Here is a 15,994-nt window from a genome sequence, read left to right on the forward strand (position 1 = left end):
TGTGCAAAAGGCATGGGGTGATCTTAAGGCCCGGGAGTCTGCTACCATCTATGGCTCCCGGATTGCTGAGCACCTCCGTGAGTACGAGGAAGCCGGAAAAGCGCTGAGGAGGCTCCAGGAGGAGATAAGGGAGACCTTGGCCCTAGCGGGGGTGGCCACTAAGAAGAAAAAGTCTGATCTTCTTACCACCATAGACAGACTAAAAGCCGAGGTCACCGCTCTGCAGGAGAAGCGACATCTAATCCGCGAGCACAGCGGTCCGTTCCGCGAAAAGTTGGAAAACGACGCCCGGTTTGAGGAAATGCGCCAGGAGCAGTTAAGAAAGCAAAAGGGGCTTGAGATCCAGGCGGATGATGGCGATGATGAGGAGGATGAGGAAGATCGGCCGCGTCCGTCTGGTGGCCTGCACCAACACCAGCAGGCCTCGCACGACAGGCTGCCTGCGGAGCAAGCGCCATTACCATCAGGCTGCGGCTCTGCCAACCTGGAGGAGGAAAGTGATGACAGCGGCTAGGGGGGGGCGCTAATGGCTCAGATCCGTCAGCTTGAGTCCCCAGTTCACCTCCAGAACTTTTCCTTCGGCGATGATATGCCAGATGACGACCTAAAGAGAAAGAAGAGAGCCAGGAAGACCAAGGCGTCTCAGGAGGTGAATCTGGTGTTTCGTCCCCTCCCTGTTCCCTCCGGGCGGGCAGCAGTGTCAGCCTGTCGTGTAGGCCCCGTTACCCAGCCCAGCACGAATCCTGCAGTGGACTCGGTGCCAGGGTGCGGGGAGATTGCAAAGCCACGTTCCATCATGGCGCAGAGCACCATCCTTGTTTGCAGTAGCAAGGATGGTGCAGGGAAGGCATCGGCCGAAAGGCCGGACAGTGAGGGCGATCCAGCAGGTCCTGGTACTGTGCGCTGCCCCCCAGTGGGAGGGGGGGGTGGCCCGGTGCCAGGGGCAGTGGCGGTGGCTCCTGTAGTCCCTAGCACTGTGGCTGCTGCTAGGTCCGGTGAGCAGCGGCAGTGTGCTGGGGCTTGTGGTGCGGCGCCTCCCAAGCGTCCTGTGCAGCCTGCGGGAAAGGGCGCAGGAAAGGTTTTATTTTGTATCGGTGCATCTGACCCTGGAGATGGCACAAAGAGACTGTCCGGAGTAAATAAAGACAGGAGGCCTCTTTCATCCAGCGAGCAGCGATGCTCCAACCTTATAAAAACTGCGGGACAACAAGGGGTTAATGCCAATGAGGCAGAGGGCACAAGTAAGATCGGGGTTGGAGCTGCCTCTTCTCAGGCTGAATCAGCTATGGAGGTGGCTCTACCCCCAGTGCCCAGTGACGCTGAGGCAACCCCAGGTCCTCCTGGCCCAGCTGGTGTGAGTGATGCAAGGAAGCGAGGGAAGCGAGACAGTAATGTACATAGTGTGGTGAGTGTGGGAGTGGTGGATGGTGCTGAGGGGGTTAATCATGTGGTTTGTGCTGATCCATCTGCACCCCCAGTGGTGGCCGCTCCCATAAGGAGCTATGCGAGTGTCACCGATGGGGCAAGTGGGGTTAACTCCTTGTCTCCTGGCTCTGGGAACAGCGTTTTGCAAAGGCGTCTTCTGGAGGCTCTCAGGAGAGGGGAAAAGTCAATCAATGTAGAGGGGAGAGAGGTTGATCTGTCCTTCTGGACAGACAGGCATGGCCTGGCAGCCTTCCAAGAGAAAAGGGGGGGAGAGACTGTATGGTCTTTACCCACAACCGGGCCCGGAGCTTCCCGTAGGAATGTGGTTCGTCTTCGCTGGAGGGGCAGTGACGCATGCCCACCCAGGTCAAGGGTGGTGGAGCTCCTCCTGAAGATGAACTTCAGGGCTAGTGACATCTTTGCCCTGATACATCCTTATGGTACTCCGGAGTTCGATGTCAGCTTTGTCCGGCCGGAGGGCTTAGAGCTCTTCTGGTCGAATTATGAGCTGGCAAAGAACGAGCCCGCATGGCGAGACTTTGCTGTGCAAGCAGTGTCTCGCCAAAACGCAGTCAAGAAAGTGACCGTTTTGACCCGTAACGAGTCACTTTCTTGCATGGACATCATGACTTGGCTCAGTCGTTATGGTGAGGTTGTACAGGTACCTCAGAAAAACCGCGATGAATTTGGCATTTGGTCTGGGGCCTGGACCTTCATGATGAAGTTGAAGTGTTCAGGCGGCACAGTCGCCCACATTCCTTCTTCAGCCTTTCTTGGGCGGGACAGAATCCTGATTTTCTACCAGGGGCAGCCGAAGGTCTGTCACAGGTGCGGTGACCCCACACACTTTAGCGCCAGCTGCCAAGTGCAGAAGTGCGCTTTGTGTGGTGGGCTAGGTCATCTCGCTGCATCCTGTAAGGACATTAGGTGTAACCTGTGTGGTGAGCTCGGTCACCCTTTCAGCCGTTGTCCTCGCTCCTTTGCCAATGCGGTTGTGACCCCAGTGGAGGAGAGCCATGAGGTTGCTTCTGCTGGGGAAGGTACCAGCAGAGGTGGAGGAGCTGAGGGGCCTGTGAAGAAAAGTAAGAATAAGTCACCTTCTCAGTTGAGGCGGCTTGAAGCCAGACAAAAAGGGAGAGAACTGGGGAAGCCTCAGGTTGCTGGGGTGACCCTTGGTCCTTCCTCAGAGGCTGGTCATGCTACTGAGGCCCTGAGGGATGATGAGTTGGATGAGGAGGTCAGGAGGATGGAGCGCGAGAAAGGTGCCATGTCCTCCACGTCCTCCCATTATGAGAGTATGGATGAGGATAACAGGATTTGGCTAGAAAATAAGCGCAAGCAGAAAAAGAAAAAACGCGGCGTATCTAAGGTACCTAAGGAAGGGAAAACTTCCTCCCCTCTGGTTGAGCTTTCCAACCGGTTCCTCACCCTCGATGAGATCGCCTCCTCGGAAGGAGAGGCTGAGGGTGGGGTTCTGGAGGTGGCGGCGGAGCAGCCTGCAGGGGGCGCCGAGTCTCTATCCTCTGGGGAAGCCGGGTCCTCAGAGTGGGAGACTGACTCAGAGTCAGGAGACAAGGACGAAGGAGAGGGTGGTCCGGGTGGGTCCTTGGGGGCCAGTAATAACATGGACACCTCAATTTCGTTAAAAAGAAGTTGCCCCAATTCTGAAGGGAAAAGGGAAAAGGCATCATCTTCAAAGGAGAGTCGGGGGAAGGGAAATAGTAAGAAAAAAGCCGTCTAACTTAATCACTCATGATGGCGGCACCCACTCCGTTGACACTGGCGTCCATTAATGTCGCCAGCATTAAGTCTGATGCGGCTAGATTTGCGGCCTTTGATTTTCTCGGCCGTGTTGAAGCCGACATTTTATTTTTGCAGGAGACCAGGCTGCCAGATTTGGCGGCCGTGTTTAAAGCTAAGAGGGAATGGAGACACGGGCCTTCCTATTGGTCTCTTGCGGCCGAGCCGTATAGCGGAGTGGCGGTCCTTTTTACCGCACCGGTAGAATGCCGATGAGTTATTGAGATAGAAATGGGGAGGTGCCTGATCCTGGATGTCCTCATGAAGGGACAAGAACTTCGTCTTATTAACATCTATGGTCCCCAGTCCAAATGGGACAGGAAGTGTCTCTTTATGAGGATCAAGCCCTACCTTTTTACAAGTCGGCAGGTGGTCTTTGGAGGGGACTTCAATGCTGTCACGAGGTCCCAGGATAGGGGAGGTTCCAGAGACAAGCTGACTTATGATTGCGTCGCTCTTAATAGCATAGCTAGTGAGGCTCGCCTGGTGGATGTCCACAACCGGCACACCCCAGGCCACGCAGGGTTCACCTATTATAGGGGTAGCTTCAGGTCTAGAATAGACAGGTTTTATTTAAAGGAGGAAGCCATTTCTTCAGCAGTGTCCGTTGTTGAGGTGGAGTTCTCCGACCACTGTTTAATTTTGTTTTCTCTGAATGTTACAGAGACCCCCCGGATGGGAAGAGGCTACTGGAAGCTCAATTCGTCTCTCCTGGAAGAAGCAGAGATAAGACAATCCTTTGAGGACTTTCTTCAGAGCCAGGTACCATTGCTGGGCCTTTGTAGCAGTAAGTCAGAGTGGTGGGAGATGCTCAAGAAAAGGGTGGCGAGATTCTTCCGCCAGCTCTCGAGCCTCAGGAGCCTGGACAGGTACCGCCTGTATCAGGGCCTGAGGAGGAAACTCGAGCACCTCGTCTCGACTGGAGGTAGTCGTGAGGACATCTCCAGAGTGAAATCCTTGCTGAAGAGGTGTCAGTACGATAGACACGCATCTTTGGTTTTTGAGAGGGATTACGGGAAATACCGCTCGCCCGACCCTTACAGAAACTGCAAGATGTCAGTGAATGGTAAAGTTGTCACAGGACTGCTTGACAGTACGGGATCCCTGAAAAGGTCCAGATCAGGGATCCTGGAGGTCGTCAGATCCTTCTACTCGCACCTCTTGGGCAGGAAGGATCTAGATCGGGATGTGATGTCGGCTTTCCTGGCTGAAACTGTCCCTGAGCCAGGAGTAGACCCCTCTCTTGATGTTTTGACAGAGATGATCAGGGAAGAGGAAGTCAGCCTGGCGATTGAAGGGCTCGCCCTCAAGAAATCGCCAGGTCCGGATGGCTTAACATCTGAGTTTTATAAGACCTTTAAGGACGCCTTGGTTCCCCTCTTGACTGAGGTATATAATGAGTGTCTTTCCTCGGGCGCTCTGCCGAAGTCAATGAGGAGGTCTGCCCTAATCATTCTGTCAAAGGGTAAGGACCGATCTCGTATTGAGAACTGGCGTCCCATAGCGCTTCTCAATACGGACAGAAAGGTTTTGGCAAAGGTGCTGTTTAATCGGCTGGTGCAGTTTGCGCCCCGGCTCCTTTCGGGGACCCAGCACTGCTCTGTTCCAGGCCGCAGTACATTTAGTGCTGTGCTTTGTGTCCGGGAGGCAGTGGAGCAGGGCAGGGCTGGTAACTGGAAGGGGTACTTGCTGTCCTTGGATCAGGCAAAAGCGTTTGATCGGGTTAACCACGAGTACCTCTGGTCTGTCCTTCTGAGGTATGGCCTGCCGGGGGAGTTTGTTAATTGGCTAAAGGTTTTGTACGCAGGTGCAGAGAGTTTCCCGCTTGTGAACGGTTGGATTGGCCGCTCTTTTGAGGTTGGGTCTGGTGTTCGCCAGGGTTGTCCTCTGAGCCCACTTCTATACGTGTTTGCGATTGACCCATTCCTTAGGAGGGTTGATCGTGGGCCGTTGGTGGGAGTCGGGATGGACCGGGCGGCACCGGAAGCCACTCTAAGGGTGGTAGCGTATGCTGATGATGTCACCGTTTTTGTGTCCTCGAGAGGGGAGGCGCAATGGGTGATGTCAGAGGTTGACCGCTACTCAGAGGCTTCTGGGTCCAAGATCAACCTGGATAAGTGTGAGAGTCTCTGGCTGGGAGAGGGGGATCCAGGGTTTGATCTCCCGGACACTCTTCCAGGGCCCCAAGACTCTGCCAAAGTTCTCGGCATCGAATTTGGCCAGGGGGATTACCCCATGCAAAACTGGGACGGCAGGCTTAAGATCGCCGCCCAGAAGGTGGACCAGTGGAAGGGTTGGTCTTTGACCCTCAGGGAAAGGGTGAACTTGATTAAAACTTACCTGCTCCCATTGCTGATATATCTGGGCAGTGTGTGCATGTTGCCAGAACCCCTCTGGACTCGAGTGTACAGTCTGTTCTTCCAGCTGTTATGGGGGAATAGGCTGAACCTAATCAAGAGGGAGGTTACTTACCGCACGAGGAGACAAGGAGGGTTGTGTATGGTCAACCCTGTGGTGTTCCTAGTGAATACCTTTCTTAAGATCAATATCGCAAACCTCTGGAAAGAGAGGGCTCCTCCGTGGGTATACTCCTGCAGGGGATGGTTTCGGCCTTTCTTCCAGGAATGGGAGACAGGAGGACAAGTGAAGGATCTCCGTACACCGCATGGGCATCTTCTGGCTTACGCTACCCCGGTTCTGAAGGTGATTCGCCGGTGGGGTCTGGGAATGTGGGAGATCAGGACCATGTCGAGGAAAGTCCTTGACAAAAGGGTTCTGTTGACCCATTTCCAGAAGCCTCTGGCCCTCAGGGATTGCCCAAGTCGGGATCTGGGGGTGGGTTTAGGTCTTTTGAATTCCATCAGGATCCCCTTGAAGTTTTGGGACTTGACTTGGCGCTGCTTCCATGGAAAGCTGTGTGTGAGGGACAATCTGAAGTGTAGGAGCTCTGAGGAAAGGGGTTGTCCCCGGGAGGAGTGCGGTGGTCTGCTGGAGAGCATGGACCACTTCCTGCTTCAGTGCCCATTTAACACAGAGGTGTACAACCGGGTGGGCGCTTCCATCCATTGGCCCGGGTTGGCCGGTCTCTCCTATGCGGAGTGGGCCTATGGAGCATTCAGAGGCCTGGGTGGCCGGGACCGCTGCACGTTATTCTTAGTCAGTCTAGTGGTCAGGTACCACACGTGGAACGCACGGTGTTTAGTATCGACGCAGCGTAAAATCCTCCCGGTGGATGAGGTGGTTAGGAACATTCTGGGTGACCTGGTGAAGGTGCGCTCTCTGGAGTATGAGAGGCTGGGCACGGGGAGGGCCTCTCTCCTTTGGAGGGGGTTCTCCTTTAGTGTCCCTTAGTCTGTCATCTCCGCTCCCGGTGTTGGGCTGATGCTGACACTGTAGATTTTTGTTTTGTGTCCTGAGGTTATAGTGATGTAGCGGCTTGCAGGCGCCGAACCTGGGCTTTATGTGGTTGGTTTGTTATATGTTGATATGTTTAATGTGTTTGTATTTTGTGTACAGTGTGTATATAGTTATATGTAGTTATAGTTAATGTGTATATAGCTTGGTTGGTTTTGGGGTGTTGGTGTTAGGGTGTTAGGTTGGGAGGGGGGTGGACGGGATTTGGACAATATGATCCTGGGCACTGGTCTGGACTATATAACGCGAACTTTGGACGTTAGACCAGTGTCTGGGGGGAGGGTGATGGGCGTGGGATTTAGTTAGTTATATTTAATGTTTTTATTTCCTGTTTGTCTTTTTTTTGCTGTGTATTCTTTAGTTATTTATGGAAAAAAAAAAAAAAAATTATAAAAAATTATATTAAAAAAAAAAAAAAATAAATTAGGTGGTGGGATTGGGTGAAGGTTTTGTTTTATAATGCTGATTGTGTGGTGTGTGTGTGGCTGGGCCAGGAGATTTTCGTAAGTCTCTTTTAGTTTGTATTATTGTTTTGTTATTATTATTATTATTGTTTTGTTTTGCCAGAAGTTATGGCTTGATTTATGTTTATTGTTGTAATGTTTTTCATTTTTATATATAAAATAAAAGATTTACAGGATGTAACTCAGGATCAGTACAGGATAAGTAATGTCATGTATGTACACAGTGACTGCACCAGCAGCAGAATAGTGAGTGCAGCTCTGGAGTATAATACAGGATGTAACTCAGGATCAGTACAGGATAAGTAATGTCATGTATGTACACAGTGACTGCACCAGCAGCAGAATAGTGAGTGCAGCTCTGGGGTATAATACAGGATGTAACTCAGGATGAGTACAGGATAAGTAATGTCATGTATGTACACAGTGACTGCACCAGCAGCAGAATAGTGCGTGCATCTCTGGAGATCGTTATCTCATTAGCAGAGGGTGTGGCTGTGTGTGGAGCTGCTGTGTGCTTGTGCTCCTGAGCTCCTGGAGGAAGATCTGCCCGCCCAGGGCCTGCTCTCTCCTCTCCCAGGGAGGGAGTTAGGTTCCTGGGGATGAGTGAGGGAGCCAAGTCCCAGGCTCCTGCTTCCCGGGCCAGGCCGGCGGGGGGCAGGAGAGGACAGCAACCGGCCAGCGCTATGGAGGACTCAGGGGTGAGACGTTCCACCCGGAGTCGTAGCAATACGGCTCCTGCTCCCCCTGAGAAGCGGAGAACCCAGAAGCTGAATGCCCAAGTCGGTGCGGGTGAGAGCGGTCCTTCCGGGGCTGGAGCCATGAAGCGGAGTGCTCACAGAGGTAAGGCTGACCATGCGGGGGGAGGCTGGGCGGTGCAGGGGCCCCGGGAGTCTTTGTCCACCTATGCCTCCCGGGTCCAGAGCCACCTCTGTGAGTACGAAGAGGCAACTAAGATCAGGAGGCTCCGGGATGAGCTGCGTTGTGCCCGTGCCAGGGTGAATACAGCAATGGGGAAGCAGAGGTCAGAGATTACCGGTGAAATTAAAAGACTAAAATCAGACATTGAGAAGCTTCTTATAAGAAAGACTTTTATTAGTGAGAACGGCGGTCCATTCAAGGAAAAATTGTTGAATGATGACAGATTTGCTCAGATGGCTGATAACAGAGAGCAAAGGCTGAAGGGGTTGCAGCCTGCGAGCCAGGTGGAGGAGGAGGATGATGATGATGATGACGAGCAGCAGTTCCCACCTGGCGGCCTGCAGGAAGATCAGCAGGCCTCGTGCAGTGGGCCCCCTGCAGGACAGCCAGCAGTAACACCTCGCTCGGGGGAGGACAGTGACTCCGGCAGCCCGGGAGGGGCGCTCATGGCAGAGATCCGGCTGCTCGAGTCCCCAGTGCGCATGGAGAACTTTTCTTTTGGTGATGAACTCCCAGAGGAAGCCGCTGGGGAGAGCAGCCGGAGGAAGAGTAAGAAGACCAGGCCCAAGCAGCAAGAAGAGGTAAGATTCATCTTTACCCTCCTCCCTGTACACCCCCCCGGGCAAAGCGCAGGGTCAGCTCACTGTGCAAGCCCTGCTACCCAAACCCCCCCGAGTTCTGCTGTGGACCCGGTGCAAAGGTGCAGGGAGATTACAAAGCCAGGTGGCGAGGTGCAAGGCTCCATCTCTGCTTGTAGTAGTGGAAATGGAGCAGGGAAAGCATCGGCTTATGCGGGGGGCGCTCCATCTAGCACCGGCACTGTGGCCTGCTCCCCAGGGGGAGGGGGGGGAAGCCTGGTGTCAGCGTCGGTTACGGGTCCCAGTCCCAGTCCTCCCAGCGGTGGCGATTTCTCCATGGAAAAAAAAGTCCTGTTTTGTATTGGAATTGGTAATAATGAAAATAGACATTCTGTAGAGACTGGTGAAAGACGGACGGCGAGCAAACGCAAACTGACATCTGACGCCGAAGAAGCGCAGGGCAAAAGCCAATCTGGGGTTGGGGTCACCTCTGGACAGATCATGCAGGCCGGGGGAATTGGTTCTGTGGAGGTGGCCTCTGCCCCTATGGCCAAAGATGCTGAGGCTGTCCTGCCGTCCGTCGTTACTGCTGGTCCAGCGAGAGTGAATGGTGCTGTGGCTGAAGGATCGTTATCAGGGGGAGAAAATGCAAGTGATGGTGGTGCTGTGAGTAGAGATGGTGGTATGGAGAGAGGTATTGCTGGGACTAGTGGTGCTGCTATGGTGGGAGGTGATGTTGTTACTATGAGTGGAAGTGTTGCTGTGGATGAGGGGGCTGTTGTGAGTGGCGGGGCTGCTGTGAGTGGAGATGGTGGTATGGAGAGAGGTATTGCTGGGACTAGTGGTGCTGCTATGGTGGGAGGTGTTGCTGTAACTGGGGAGGTTCCTGTGAGTAGAGATACTGGTGTGGCTGGAGGTGTTGCTGGGACTTGTGGTGATGCTATGGTGGGAGGTGATGGTGTTGTGGGATGTTTTGCAGGTAATAAGAGGGCTGTTATGAGTGGGGGTATGGTGGGATCTGGTCCTGTTGTACCCCCAGCGGTGGCAGAAGTTATGCCAGTGTCACTGCTGGGGGAGATTTCGCATCCTCCTCGTCTTCGGGCCCTGGGGGCAATATTTTGCAGCAGCGTCTTCTGGAGGCTCTGAGAAAAGGGGAAAGATCAATCACTGTAGAGGGTGGAGAGGTTGATCTGTCCTTCTGGATAGAGAGGCACGGCCTTGGAGCCTTCCGAGAAAATAGAGGGGGGGAAACTGCATGGTCCCTCCCGACAGCCGGGCCAGGTGGCGCCCGTAGGAATGTGGTCCGTCTTAGGTGGCGGGGCAGTGATGCGTGTCCACCTAGAACTAAGGTGGTTGAGCTCCTCCTAGAGATGGGCTTCAAGGCAATAGACATCTTTGCCTTGATCCATCCCTATGGTACATCTGAGTTCGATGTCAGTTTTGTTCGCCCGGAGGGACTTGAGCTCTTCTGGGTGTGAGAAAGTGAGAGGTGTTGTGTGGGAAAACCGCTATCTGTCTTACAGGCAGATGAAATACTGGTGGTAAAAGCCCTGGGTTTGTCTGCAGTAACCCAAGGGTTAATGCAGACATGATAAGCAGGAATAGTTTGTTTTGTCTGTGTTGGCCTCGCTAACACAGACACATTGGTAATGTCCGTACTGGGCCTGCTTATTATGGAGTAGGGGTAGGCTGGTAGTGGGACTCCTACTCCACCCGGGCTTCGGTCCTGGGCTTTTGTATAGCCCACAGGTGCAGGTCACAGGCCTCGTTAGGGCCTGATTTAGGCTGCAGGCCAGAAGCAGTAGGAGAGGCCCTACCTGGAGAGCTGAAAGCGAGATTGCATTCTCACAGCAAAGGTAACTGAGGGTCTCCTGTCTTGCTGCTGGCCAAGAGCGTGTGCCAGGCAGCCTGGTACCCGGAAAGCTAGGGTCCTCAAAATGTTTTAGACAGCGCCTAGCCGGGCAGGAATTACTTTTATAATGTTTTTGCATGTGCCTAAACCAAGGCTGAATTTGTGTTCTGTTTTGCAAGTGTGAATAAACACTTAAGTTGGACTTTTAAACCTGCGTGTGTCACTGCTTCCTGCACTGCTACCAGTCAACTACCAGAGCAATTCCCCACATGGGGGAATTATGAGCTGAAAAATAACAAGCCTGGTTGGCGAGACTTTGCTGTTCAGGCAGTGTCTCGCCAAAATCAGGTCAAGAAGGTGACCGTTTTAACCCGTAATGAATCACTTTCTTGCTATGACATCATGACTTGGCTTGGGCGATATGGTGAAGTATTAGAGACGCCAAGGAAAAATCGGGACGAGTTTGGTATCTGGTCAGGGGCCTGGACCTTTATGATGAAGTTAAAGGTTTCAGGTAACTCAGTTGCCCACATCCCTTCATCAGCCTTCCTGGGGAGGGATCGCATCCAGATCTTCTACCAGGGTCAGCCTAAGCTGTGCCACAGGTGCGGTGACCCCACACATTTCGGCGCAAACTGCACCGTGCAGAAGTGCGCGTTGTGTGGGGGTGTCGGCCATCTCGCTGCATCCTGTAAGCAGATTCGGTGTCACCTGTGTGGTGACTTAGGTCACCCGTTCAGCCGTTGTCCTCGTTCTTTTGCTAATGCGGTTCTGGCTCCGGTGGGTGAAGGCCATGAGGCCGAATCTGCTGGGGAGGGGACTAGCAGAGGCGGAGGAACTGAGGGGCCAGGGAAGAAAGATAAGAAAGTGACGCCATCACGACAGAGGCGTCAGGAGAGGCGCCAAAGGGACAGGGAGGTGGGCGAGTCACGGGTCACTGCCCCCGGCCCTGTCCTTCAGCCCAATCTTGTTGCTGAGGCCCCGAGGAATGATGAGTTGGATGAGGAGGTCAGGAGGATCCAGAGGGAGGAAGCGGCCACGCTCTCAGAATCCTCCCATTATGAGAGTATGGATGAGGATAGTCGGGCGTGGCTACAGGAAAAGCGCAAGCAGGGCAAAAGGAAAAAGAAAAAGAAGGGAGATTTACAATCTTCTCTCACCCTGACTCAGAAGCCAAAGGAAGGTTTTGATTTTCTCGGCCGCGTTGAAGCCGACATTTTATTTTTGCAGGAGACCAGGCTGCCAGATTTGGCGGCCGTGTTTAAAGCTAAGAGGGAATGGAGACACGGGCCTTCCTATTGGTCTCTTGCGGCCGAGCCGTATAGCGGAGTGGCGGTCCTTTTTACCGCACCGGTAGAATGCCGATGAGTTATTGAGATAGAAATGGGGAGGTGCCTGATCCTGGATGTCCTCATGAAGGGACAAGAACTTCGTCTTATTAACATCTATGGTCCCCAGTCCAAATGGGACAGGAAGTGTCTCTTTATGAGGATCAAGCCCTACCTTTTTACAAGTCGGCAGGTGGTCTTTGGAGGGGACTTCAATGCTGTCACGAGGTCCCAGGATAGGGGAGGTTCCAGAGACAAGCTGACTTATGATAGCGTCGCTCTTAATAGCATAGCTAGTGAGGCTTGCCTGGTGGATGTCCACATCCGGCACACCCCAGGCCACGCGGGGTTCACCTATTATAGGGGTAGCTGCAGGTCAAGAATAGACAGGTTTTATTTAAAGGAGGAAGCCATTTCTTCACCAGTGTCCGTTGTTGAGGTGGAGTTCTCCGACCACTGTTTAATTTTGTTTTCTCTGAATGTTACAGAGACCCCCCGGATGGGAAGAGGCTACTGGAAGCTCAATTCGTCTCTCCTGGAAGAAGCACAGATAAGACAATCCTTTGAGGACTTTCTTCAGAGCCAGGTACCATTGCTGGGCCTTTGTAGCAGTAAGTCAGAGTGGTGGGAGATGCTCAAGAAAAGGGTAGCGAGATTCTTCCGCCAGCTCTCGAGCCTCAGGAGCCTGGACAGGTACCGCCTGTATCAGGGCCTGAGGAGGAAACTCGAGCATCTCGTCTCGACTGGAGGTAGTCGTGAGGACATCTCCAGAGTGAAATCCTTGCTGATAAGGTGTCAGTACGATAGACACGCATCTTTGGTTTTTGAGAGGGATTACGGGAAATACCGCTCGCCCGACCCTTACAGAAACTGCAAGATGTCAGTGAATGGTAAAGTTGTCACGGGACTGGTTGACAGTACGGGATCCCTGAAAAGGTCCAGATCAGGGATCCTGGAGGTCGTCAGATCCTTCTACTCGCACCTCTTGAGCAGGAAGGATCTAGATCGGGATGTGATGTTGGCTTTCCTGGCTGAAACTGTCCCTGAGCCAGGAGTAGACCCCTCTCTTGATGTTTTGACAGAGATTATCAGGGAAGAGGAAGTCAGCCGGGCGATTGAAGGGCTCGCCCTCAAGAAATCGCCGGGTCCGGATGGCTTAACATCCGAGTTTTATAAGACCTTTAAGGACGCCTTGGTTCCCCTCTTGACTGAGGTATTCAATGAGTGTCTTTCCTCGGGCGCTCTGCTGAAGTCAATGAGGAGGTCTGCCCTGATCATCCTGTCAAAGGGTAAGGACCGATCTCGTATTGAGAACTGGCGTCCCATAGCACTTCTCAATGCGGACAGAAAGGTTTTGGCAAAGGTGCTGTTTAATCGGCTGGTGCAGTTTGCACCCCGGCTCCTTTCGGGGACCCAGCACTGCTCTGTTCCAGGCCGCAGTACATTTAGTGCTGTGCTTTGTGTCCGGGAGGCAGTGGAGCAGGGCAGGGCTGGTAACTGGAAGGGGTACTTGCTGTCCTTGGATCAGGCAAAAGCGTTTGATCGGGTTAACCACGAGTACCTCTGGTCTGTCCTTCTGAGGTATGGCCTGCCGGGACAGTTTGTCAATTGGCTAAAGGTTTTGTACGCAGGGGCAGAGAGTTTCCCGCTTGTGAACGGTTGGATTGGCCGCTCTTTTGAGGTCGGGTCTGGTGTTCGCCAGGGTTGTCCTCTGAGCCCACTACTGTACGTGTTCGCGATTGACCCATTCCTTAGGAGGGTTGATCGTGGGCCGTTGGTGGGAGTCGGGATGGACCGGGCAGCACCGGAAGCCACTCTAAGGGTGGTAGCGTATGCCGATGACATCACCGTTTTCGTATCCTCGGGAGGGGAGGCGCAATGGATGATGTCAGAGGTTGACCGCTACTCAGAGGCTTCTGGGTCCAAGATCAACCGGGATAAGTGTGAGTCTCTGGCTGGGAGAGGGAGGTCTGGGCTTTGATCTCCCGGACACTCCAGGGCCCCAGGACTCTGCCAAAGTTCTCGGCATCGAATTTGGCCAGGGGGATTACCCCATGCAAAACTGGGACGGCAGGCTTAAGATCGCCGCTCAGAGGGTGGACCAGTGGAAGGGTTGGTCTTTGACCCTCAGAGAAAGGGTTAATCTGATCAAAACCTACCTGCTCCCATTGCTGATATATCTGGGCAGTGTGTGCATGTTGCCAGAACCCCTCTGGGTTCTTCCAGCTGTTATGGGGGAATAGGCTGAACCTAATCAAGAGGGAGGTTACTTACCGCACGAGGAGACAAGGAGGGTTGTGTATGGTCAACCCTGTGGTGTTCCTAGTGAATACCTTTCTTAAGATCAATGTAGCAAACCTCTGGAAAGAGAGGGCTCCTCCGTGGGTATACTCCTGCAGGGGATGGGCTCCTCCGTGGGTATACTCCTGCAGGGGATGGTTTCGGCCTTTCTTCCAGGAATGGGAGACAGGAGGGCAAGTGAAGGATCTTCGCACACCGCATGGGCATCTTCCGGCTTACGCTACCCCGGTTCTGAAGGTGATTCACCGGTGGGGTCTGGGAATGTGGGAGATCAGGACCATGTCGAGGAAAGTCCTTGACAAAAGGGTTCTGTTGACCCATTTCCAGAAGCCTCTGGCCCTCAGGGATTGCCCAAGTCGGGATCTGGGGTTGGGTTTGAGTTTATTGAATTCCATCAGGATCCCCTTGAAGTTTTGGGACGTGACTTGGCGCTGCTTCCATGGAAAGCTGTGTGTGAGGGACAATCTGAAGTGTAGGAGCTCTGAGGAAAGGGGTTGTCCCCGGGAGGAGTGCGGTGGCCTGCTGGAGAGCATGGACCACTTCCTGCTTCAGTGCCCATTTAACACAGAGGTGTACAACCGGGTGGGCGCTTCCATCCATTGGCCCGGGTTGGCCGGTCTCTCCTATGCGGAGTGGGCCTATGGAGCATTCAGAGGCCTGGGTGGCCGGGACCGCTGCACGTTATTCCTAGTCAGTCTAGTGGTCAGGTACCACACGTGGAACGCACGGTGTTTAGTATCGACGCAGCGTAAAATCCTCCCGGTGGATGAGGTGGTTAGGAACATTCTGGGTGACCTGGTGAAGGTGCGCTCTCTGGAGTATGAGAGGCTGGGCACGGGGAGGGCCTCTCTCCTTTGGAGGGGGTTCTCCTTTAGTTTCCCTTAGTCTGTCATCTCCGCTCCTGGTGTTGGGCTGATGCTGCACAGTAGATTTTTGTTTTGTGTCCTGAGGTTATAGTAATGTGGGGCTTGCAGGTGCCGAACCTGGGCTTTATGTGATTTGGATTGATGTTGTTGAGATTTTATTTGTATTCTGTTTTCTTTATGTTATGTTGTAAATACTGTATATATTGTGCAACACCCTCGCCGATGCAATGGCGAGGTAGTGCTTGCGAATACGTCCCATCTGTAGGTAACACCGCATTACACTACATGGTCCTTATAGGATCAAGGGGAAATTGCAGTGGTTAATCCTGCCTGGCAAGGCAGAGGTTAAGTATTTTGTATAATGCAAGATGCTATTGACCAATGTCTGTGTTACATCCTGTCTCTGTGCACTGAGAGGTAATTGGAGGAGCAGCCACCACCTGACCAAAGGGAGGTAATAAAACCTCTGGCCCAGAATGTTCTGGAGAAGTCTCTCCCCAGAGAGAGAAGAGAGCAGTCTCTCCCAGAAGGGAGAAGAGACCGGTCCTAGTCAGGCCCTCTGGGTCTGTAGGACACAAGCAGAGAGTAGTTAGCTGAGCAGCAGCTCAGAGACTCTAGCATACCAGACCAGTGCAGGAAGAGCCTAGCCCCTGCCTGAAGTGGAAGATTAGACTAGAGCTAGTGTAGTGAGGAAAGGGGTATCATCCTACCTTCAAGGGTGATACCTGAAGAGATCCAGGACCGAGCTGAAGCATCCTCTAGGACACAGCTGCCTCCCAGCCTGCCCTCCACATCCAGGCTGGTGAACTACATCCTGTGGCTCCCTCCAAATACCTCTCCAGTACTCCACCTGTTAAAGACACGTTTTCTGCAGTTCCTGTCGGTTGCAATAAACGAACTGTAAGTTGTTTTCTTCAACCTCTGTCTCCGTCTGGTCCCTGCTAATACGGCTGCCTTCATCACCGGCACCCTGTCCATCACCCAGAGACTCACACTCGGGACATTAAGGGGTTGCCCCAGGGAGATCCGCTATAGCAGCCGCTCCCTC

This window comes from Engystomops pustulosus, chromosome 1, assembly GCF_040894005.1.
Source record: "Engystomops pustulosus chromosome 1, aEngPut4.maternal, whole genome shotgun sequence".
In the NCBI taxonomy this organism is placed as follows: Eukaryota; Metazoa; Chordata; class Amphibia; order Anura; family Leptodactylidae; genus Engystomops; species Engystomops pustulosus.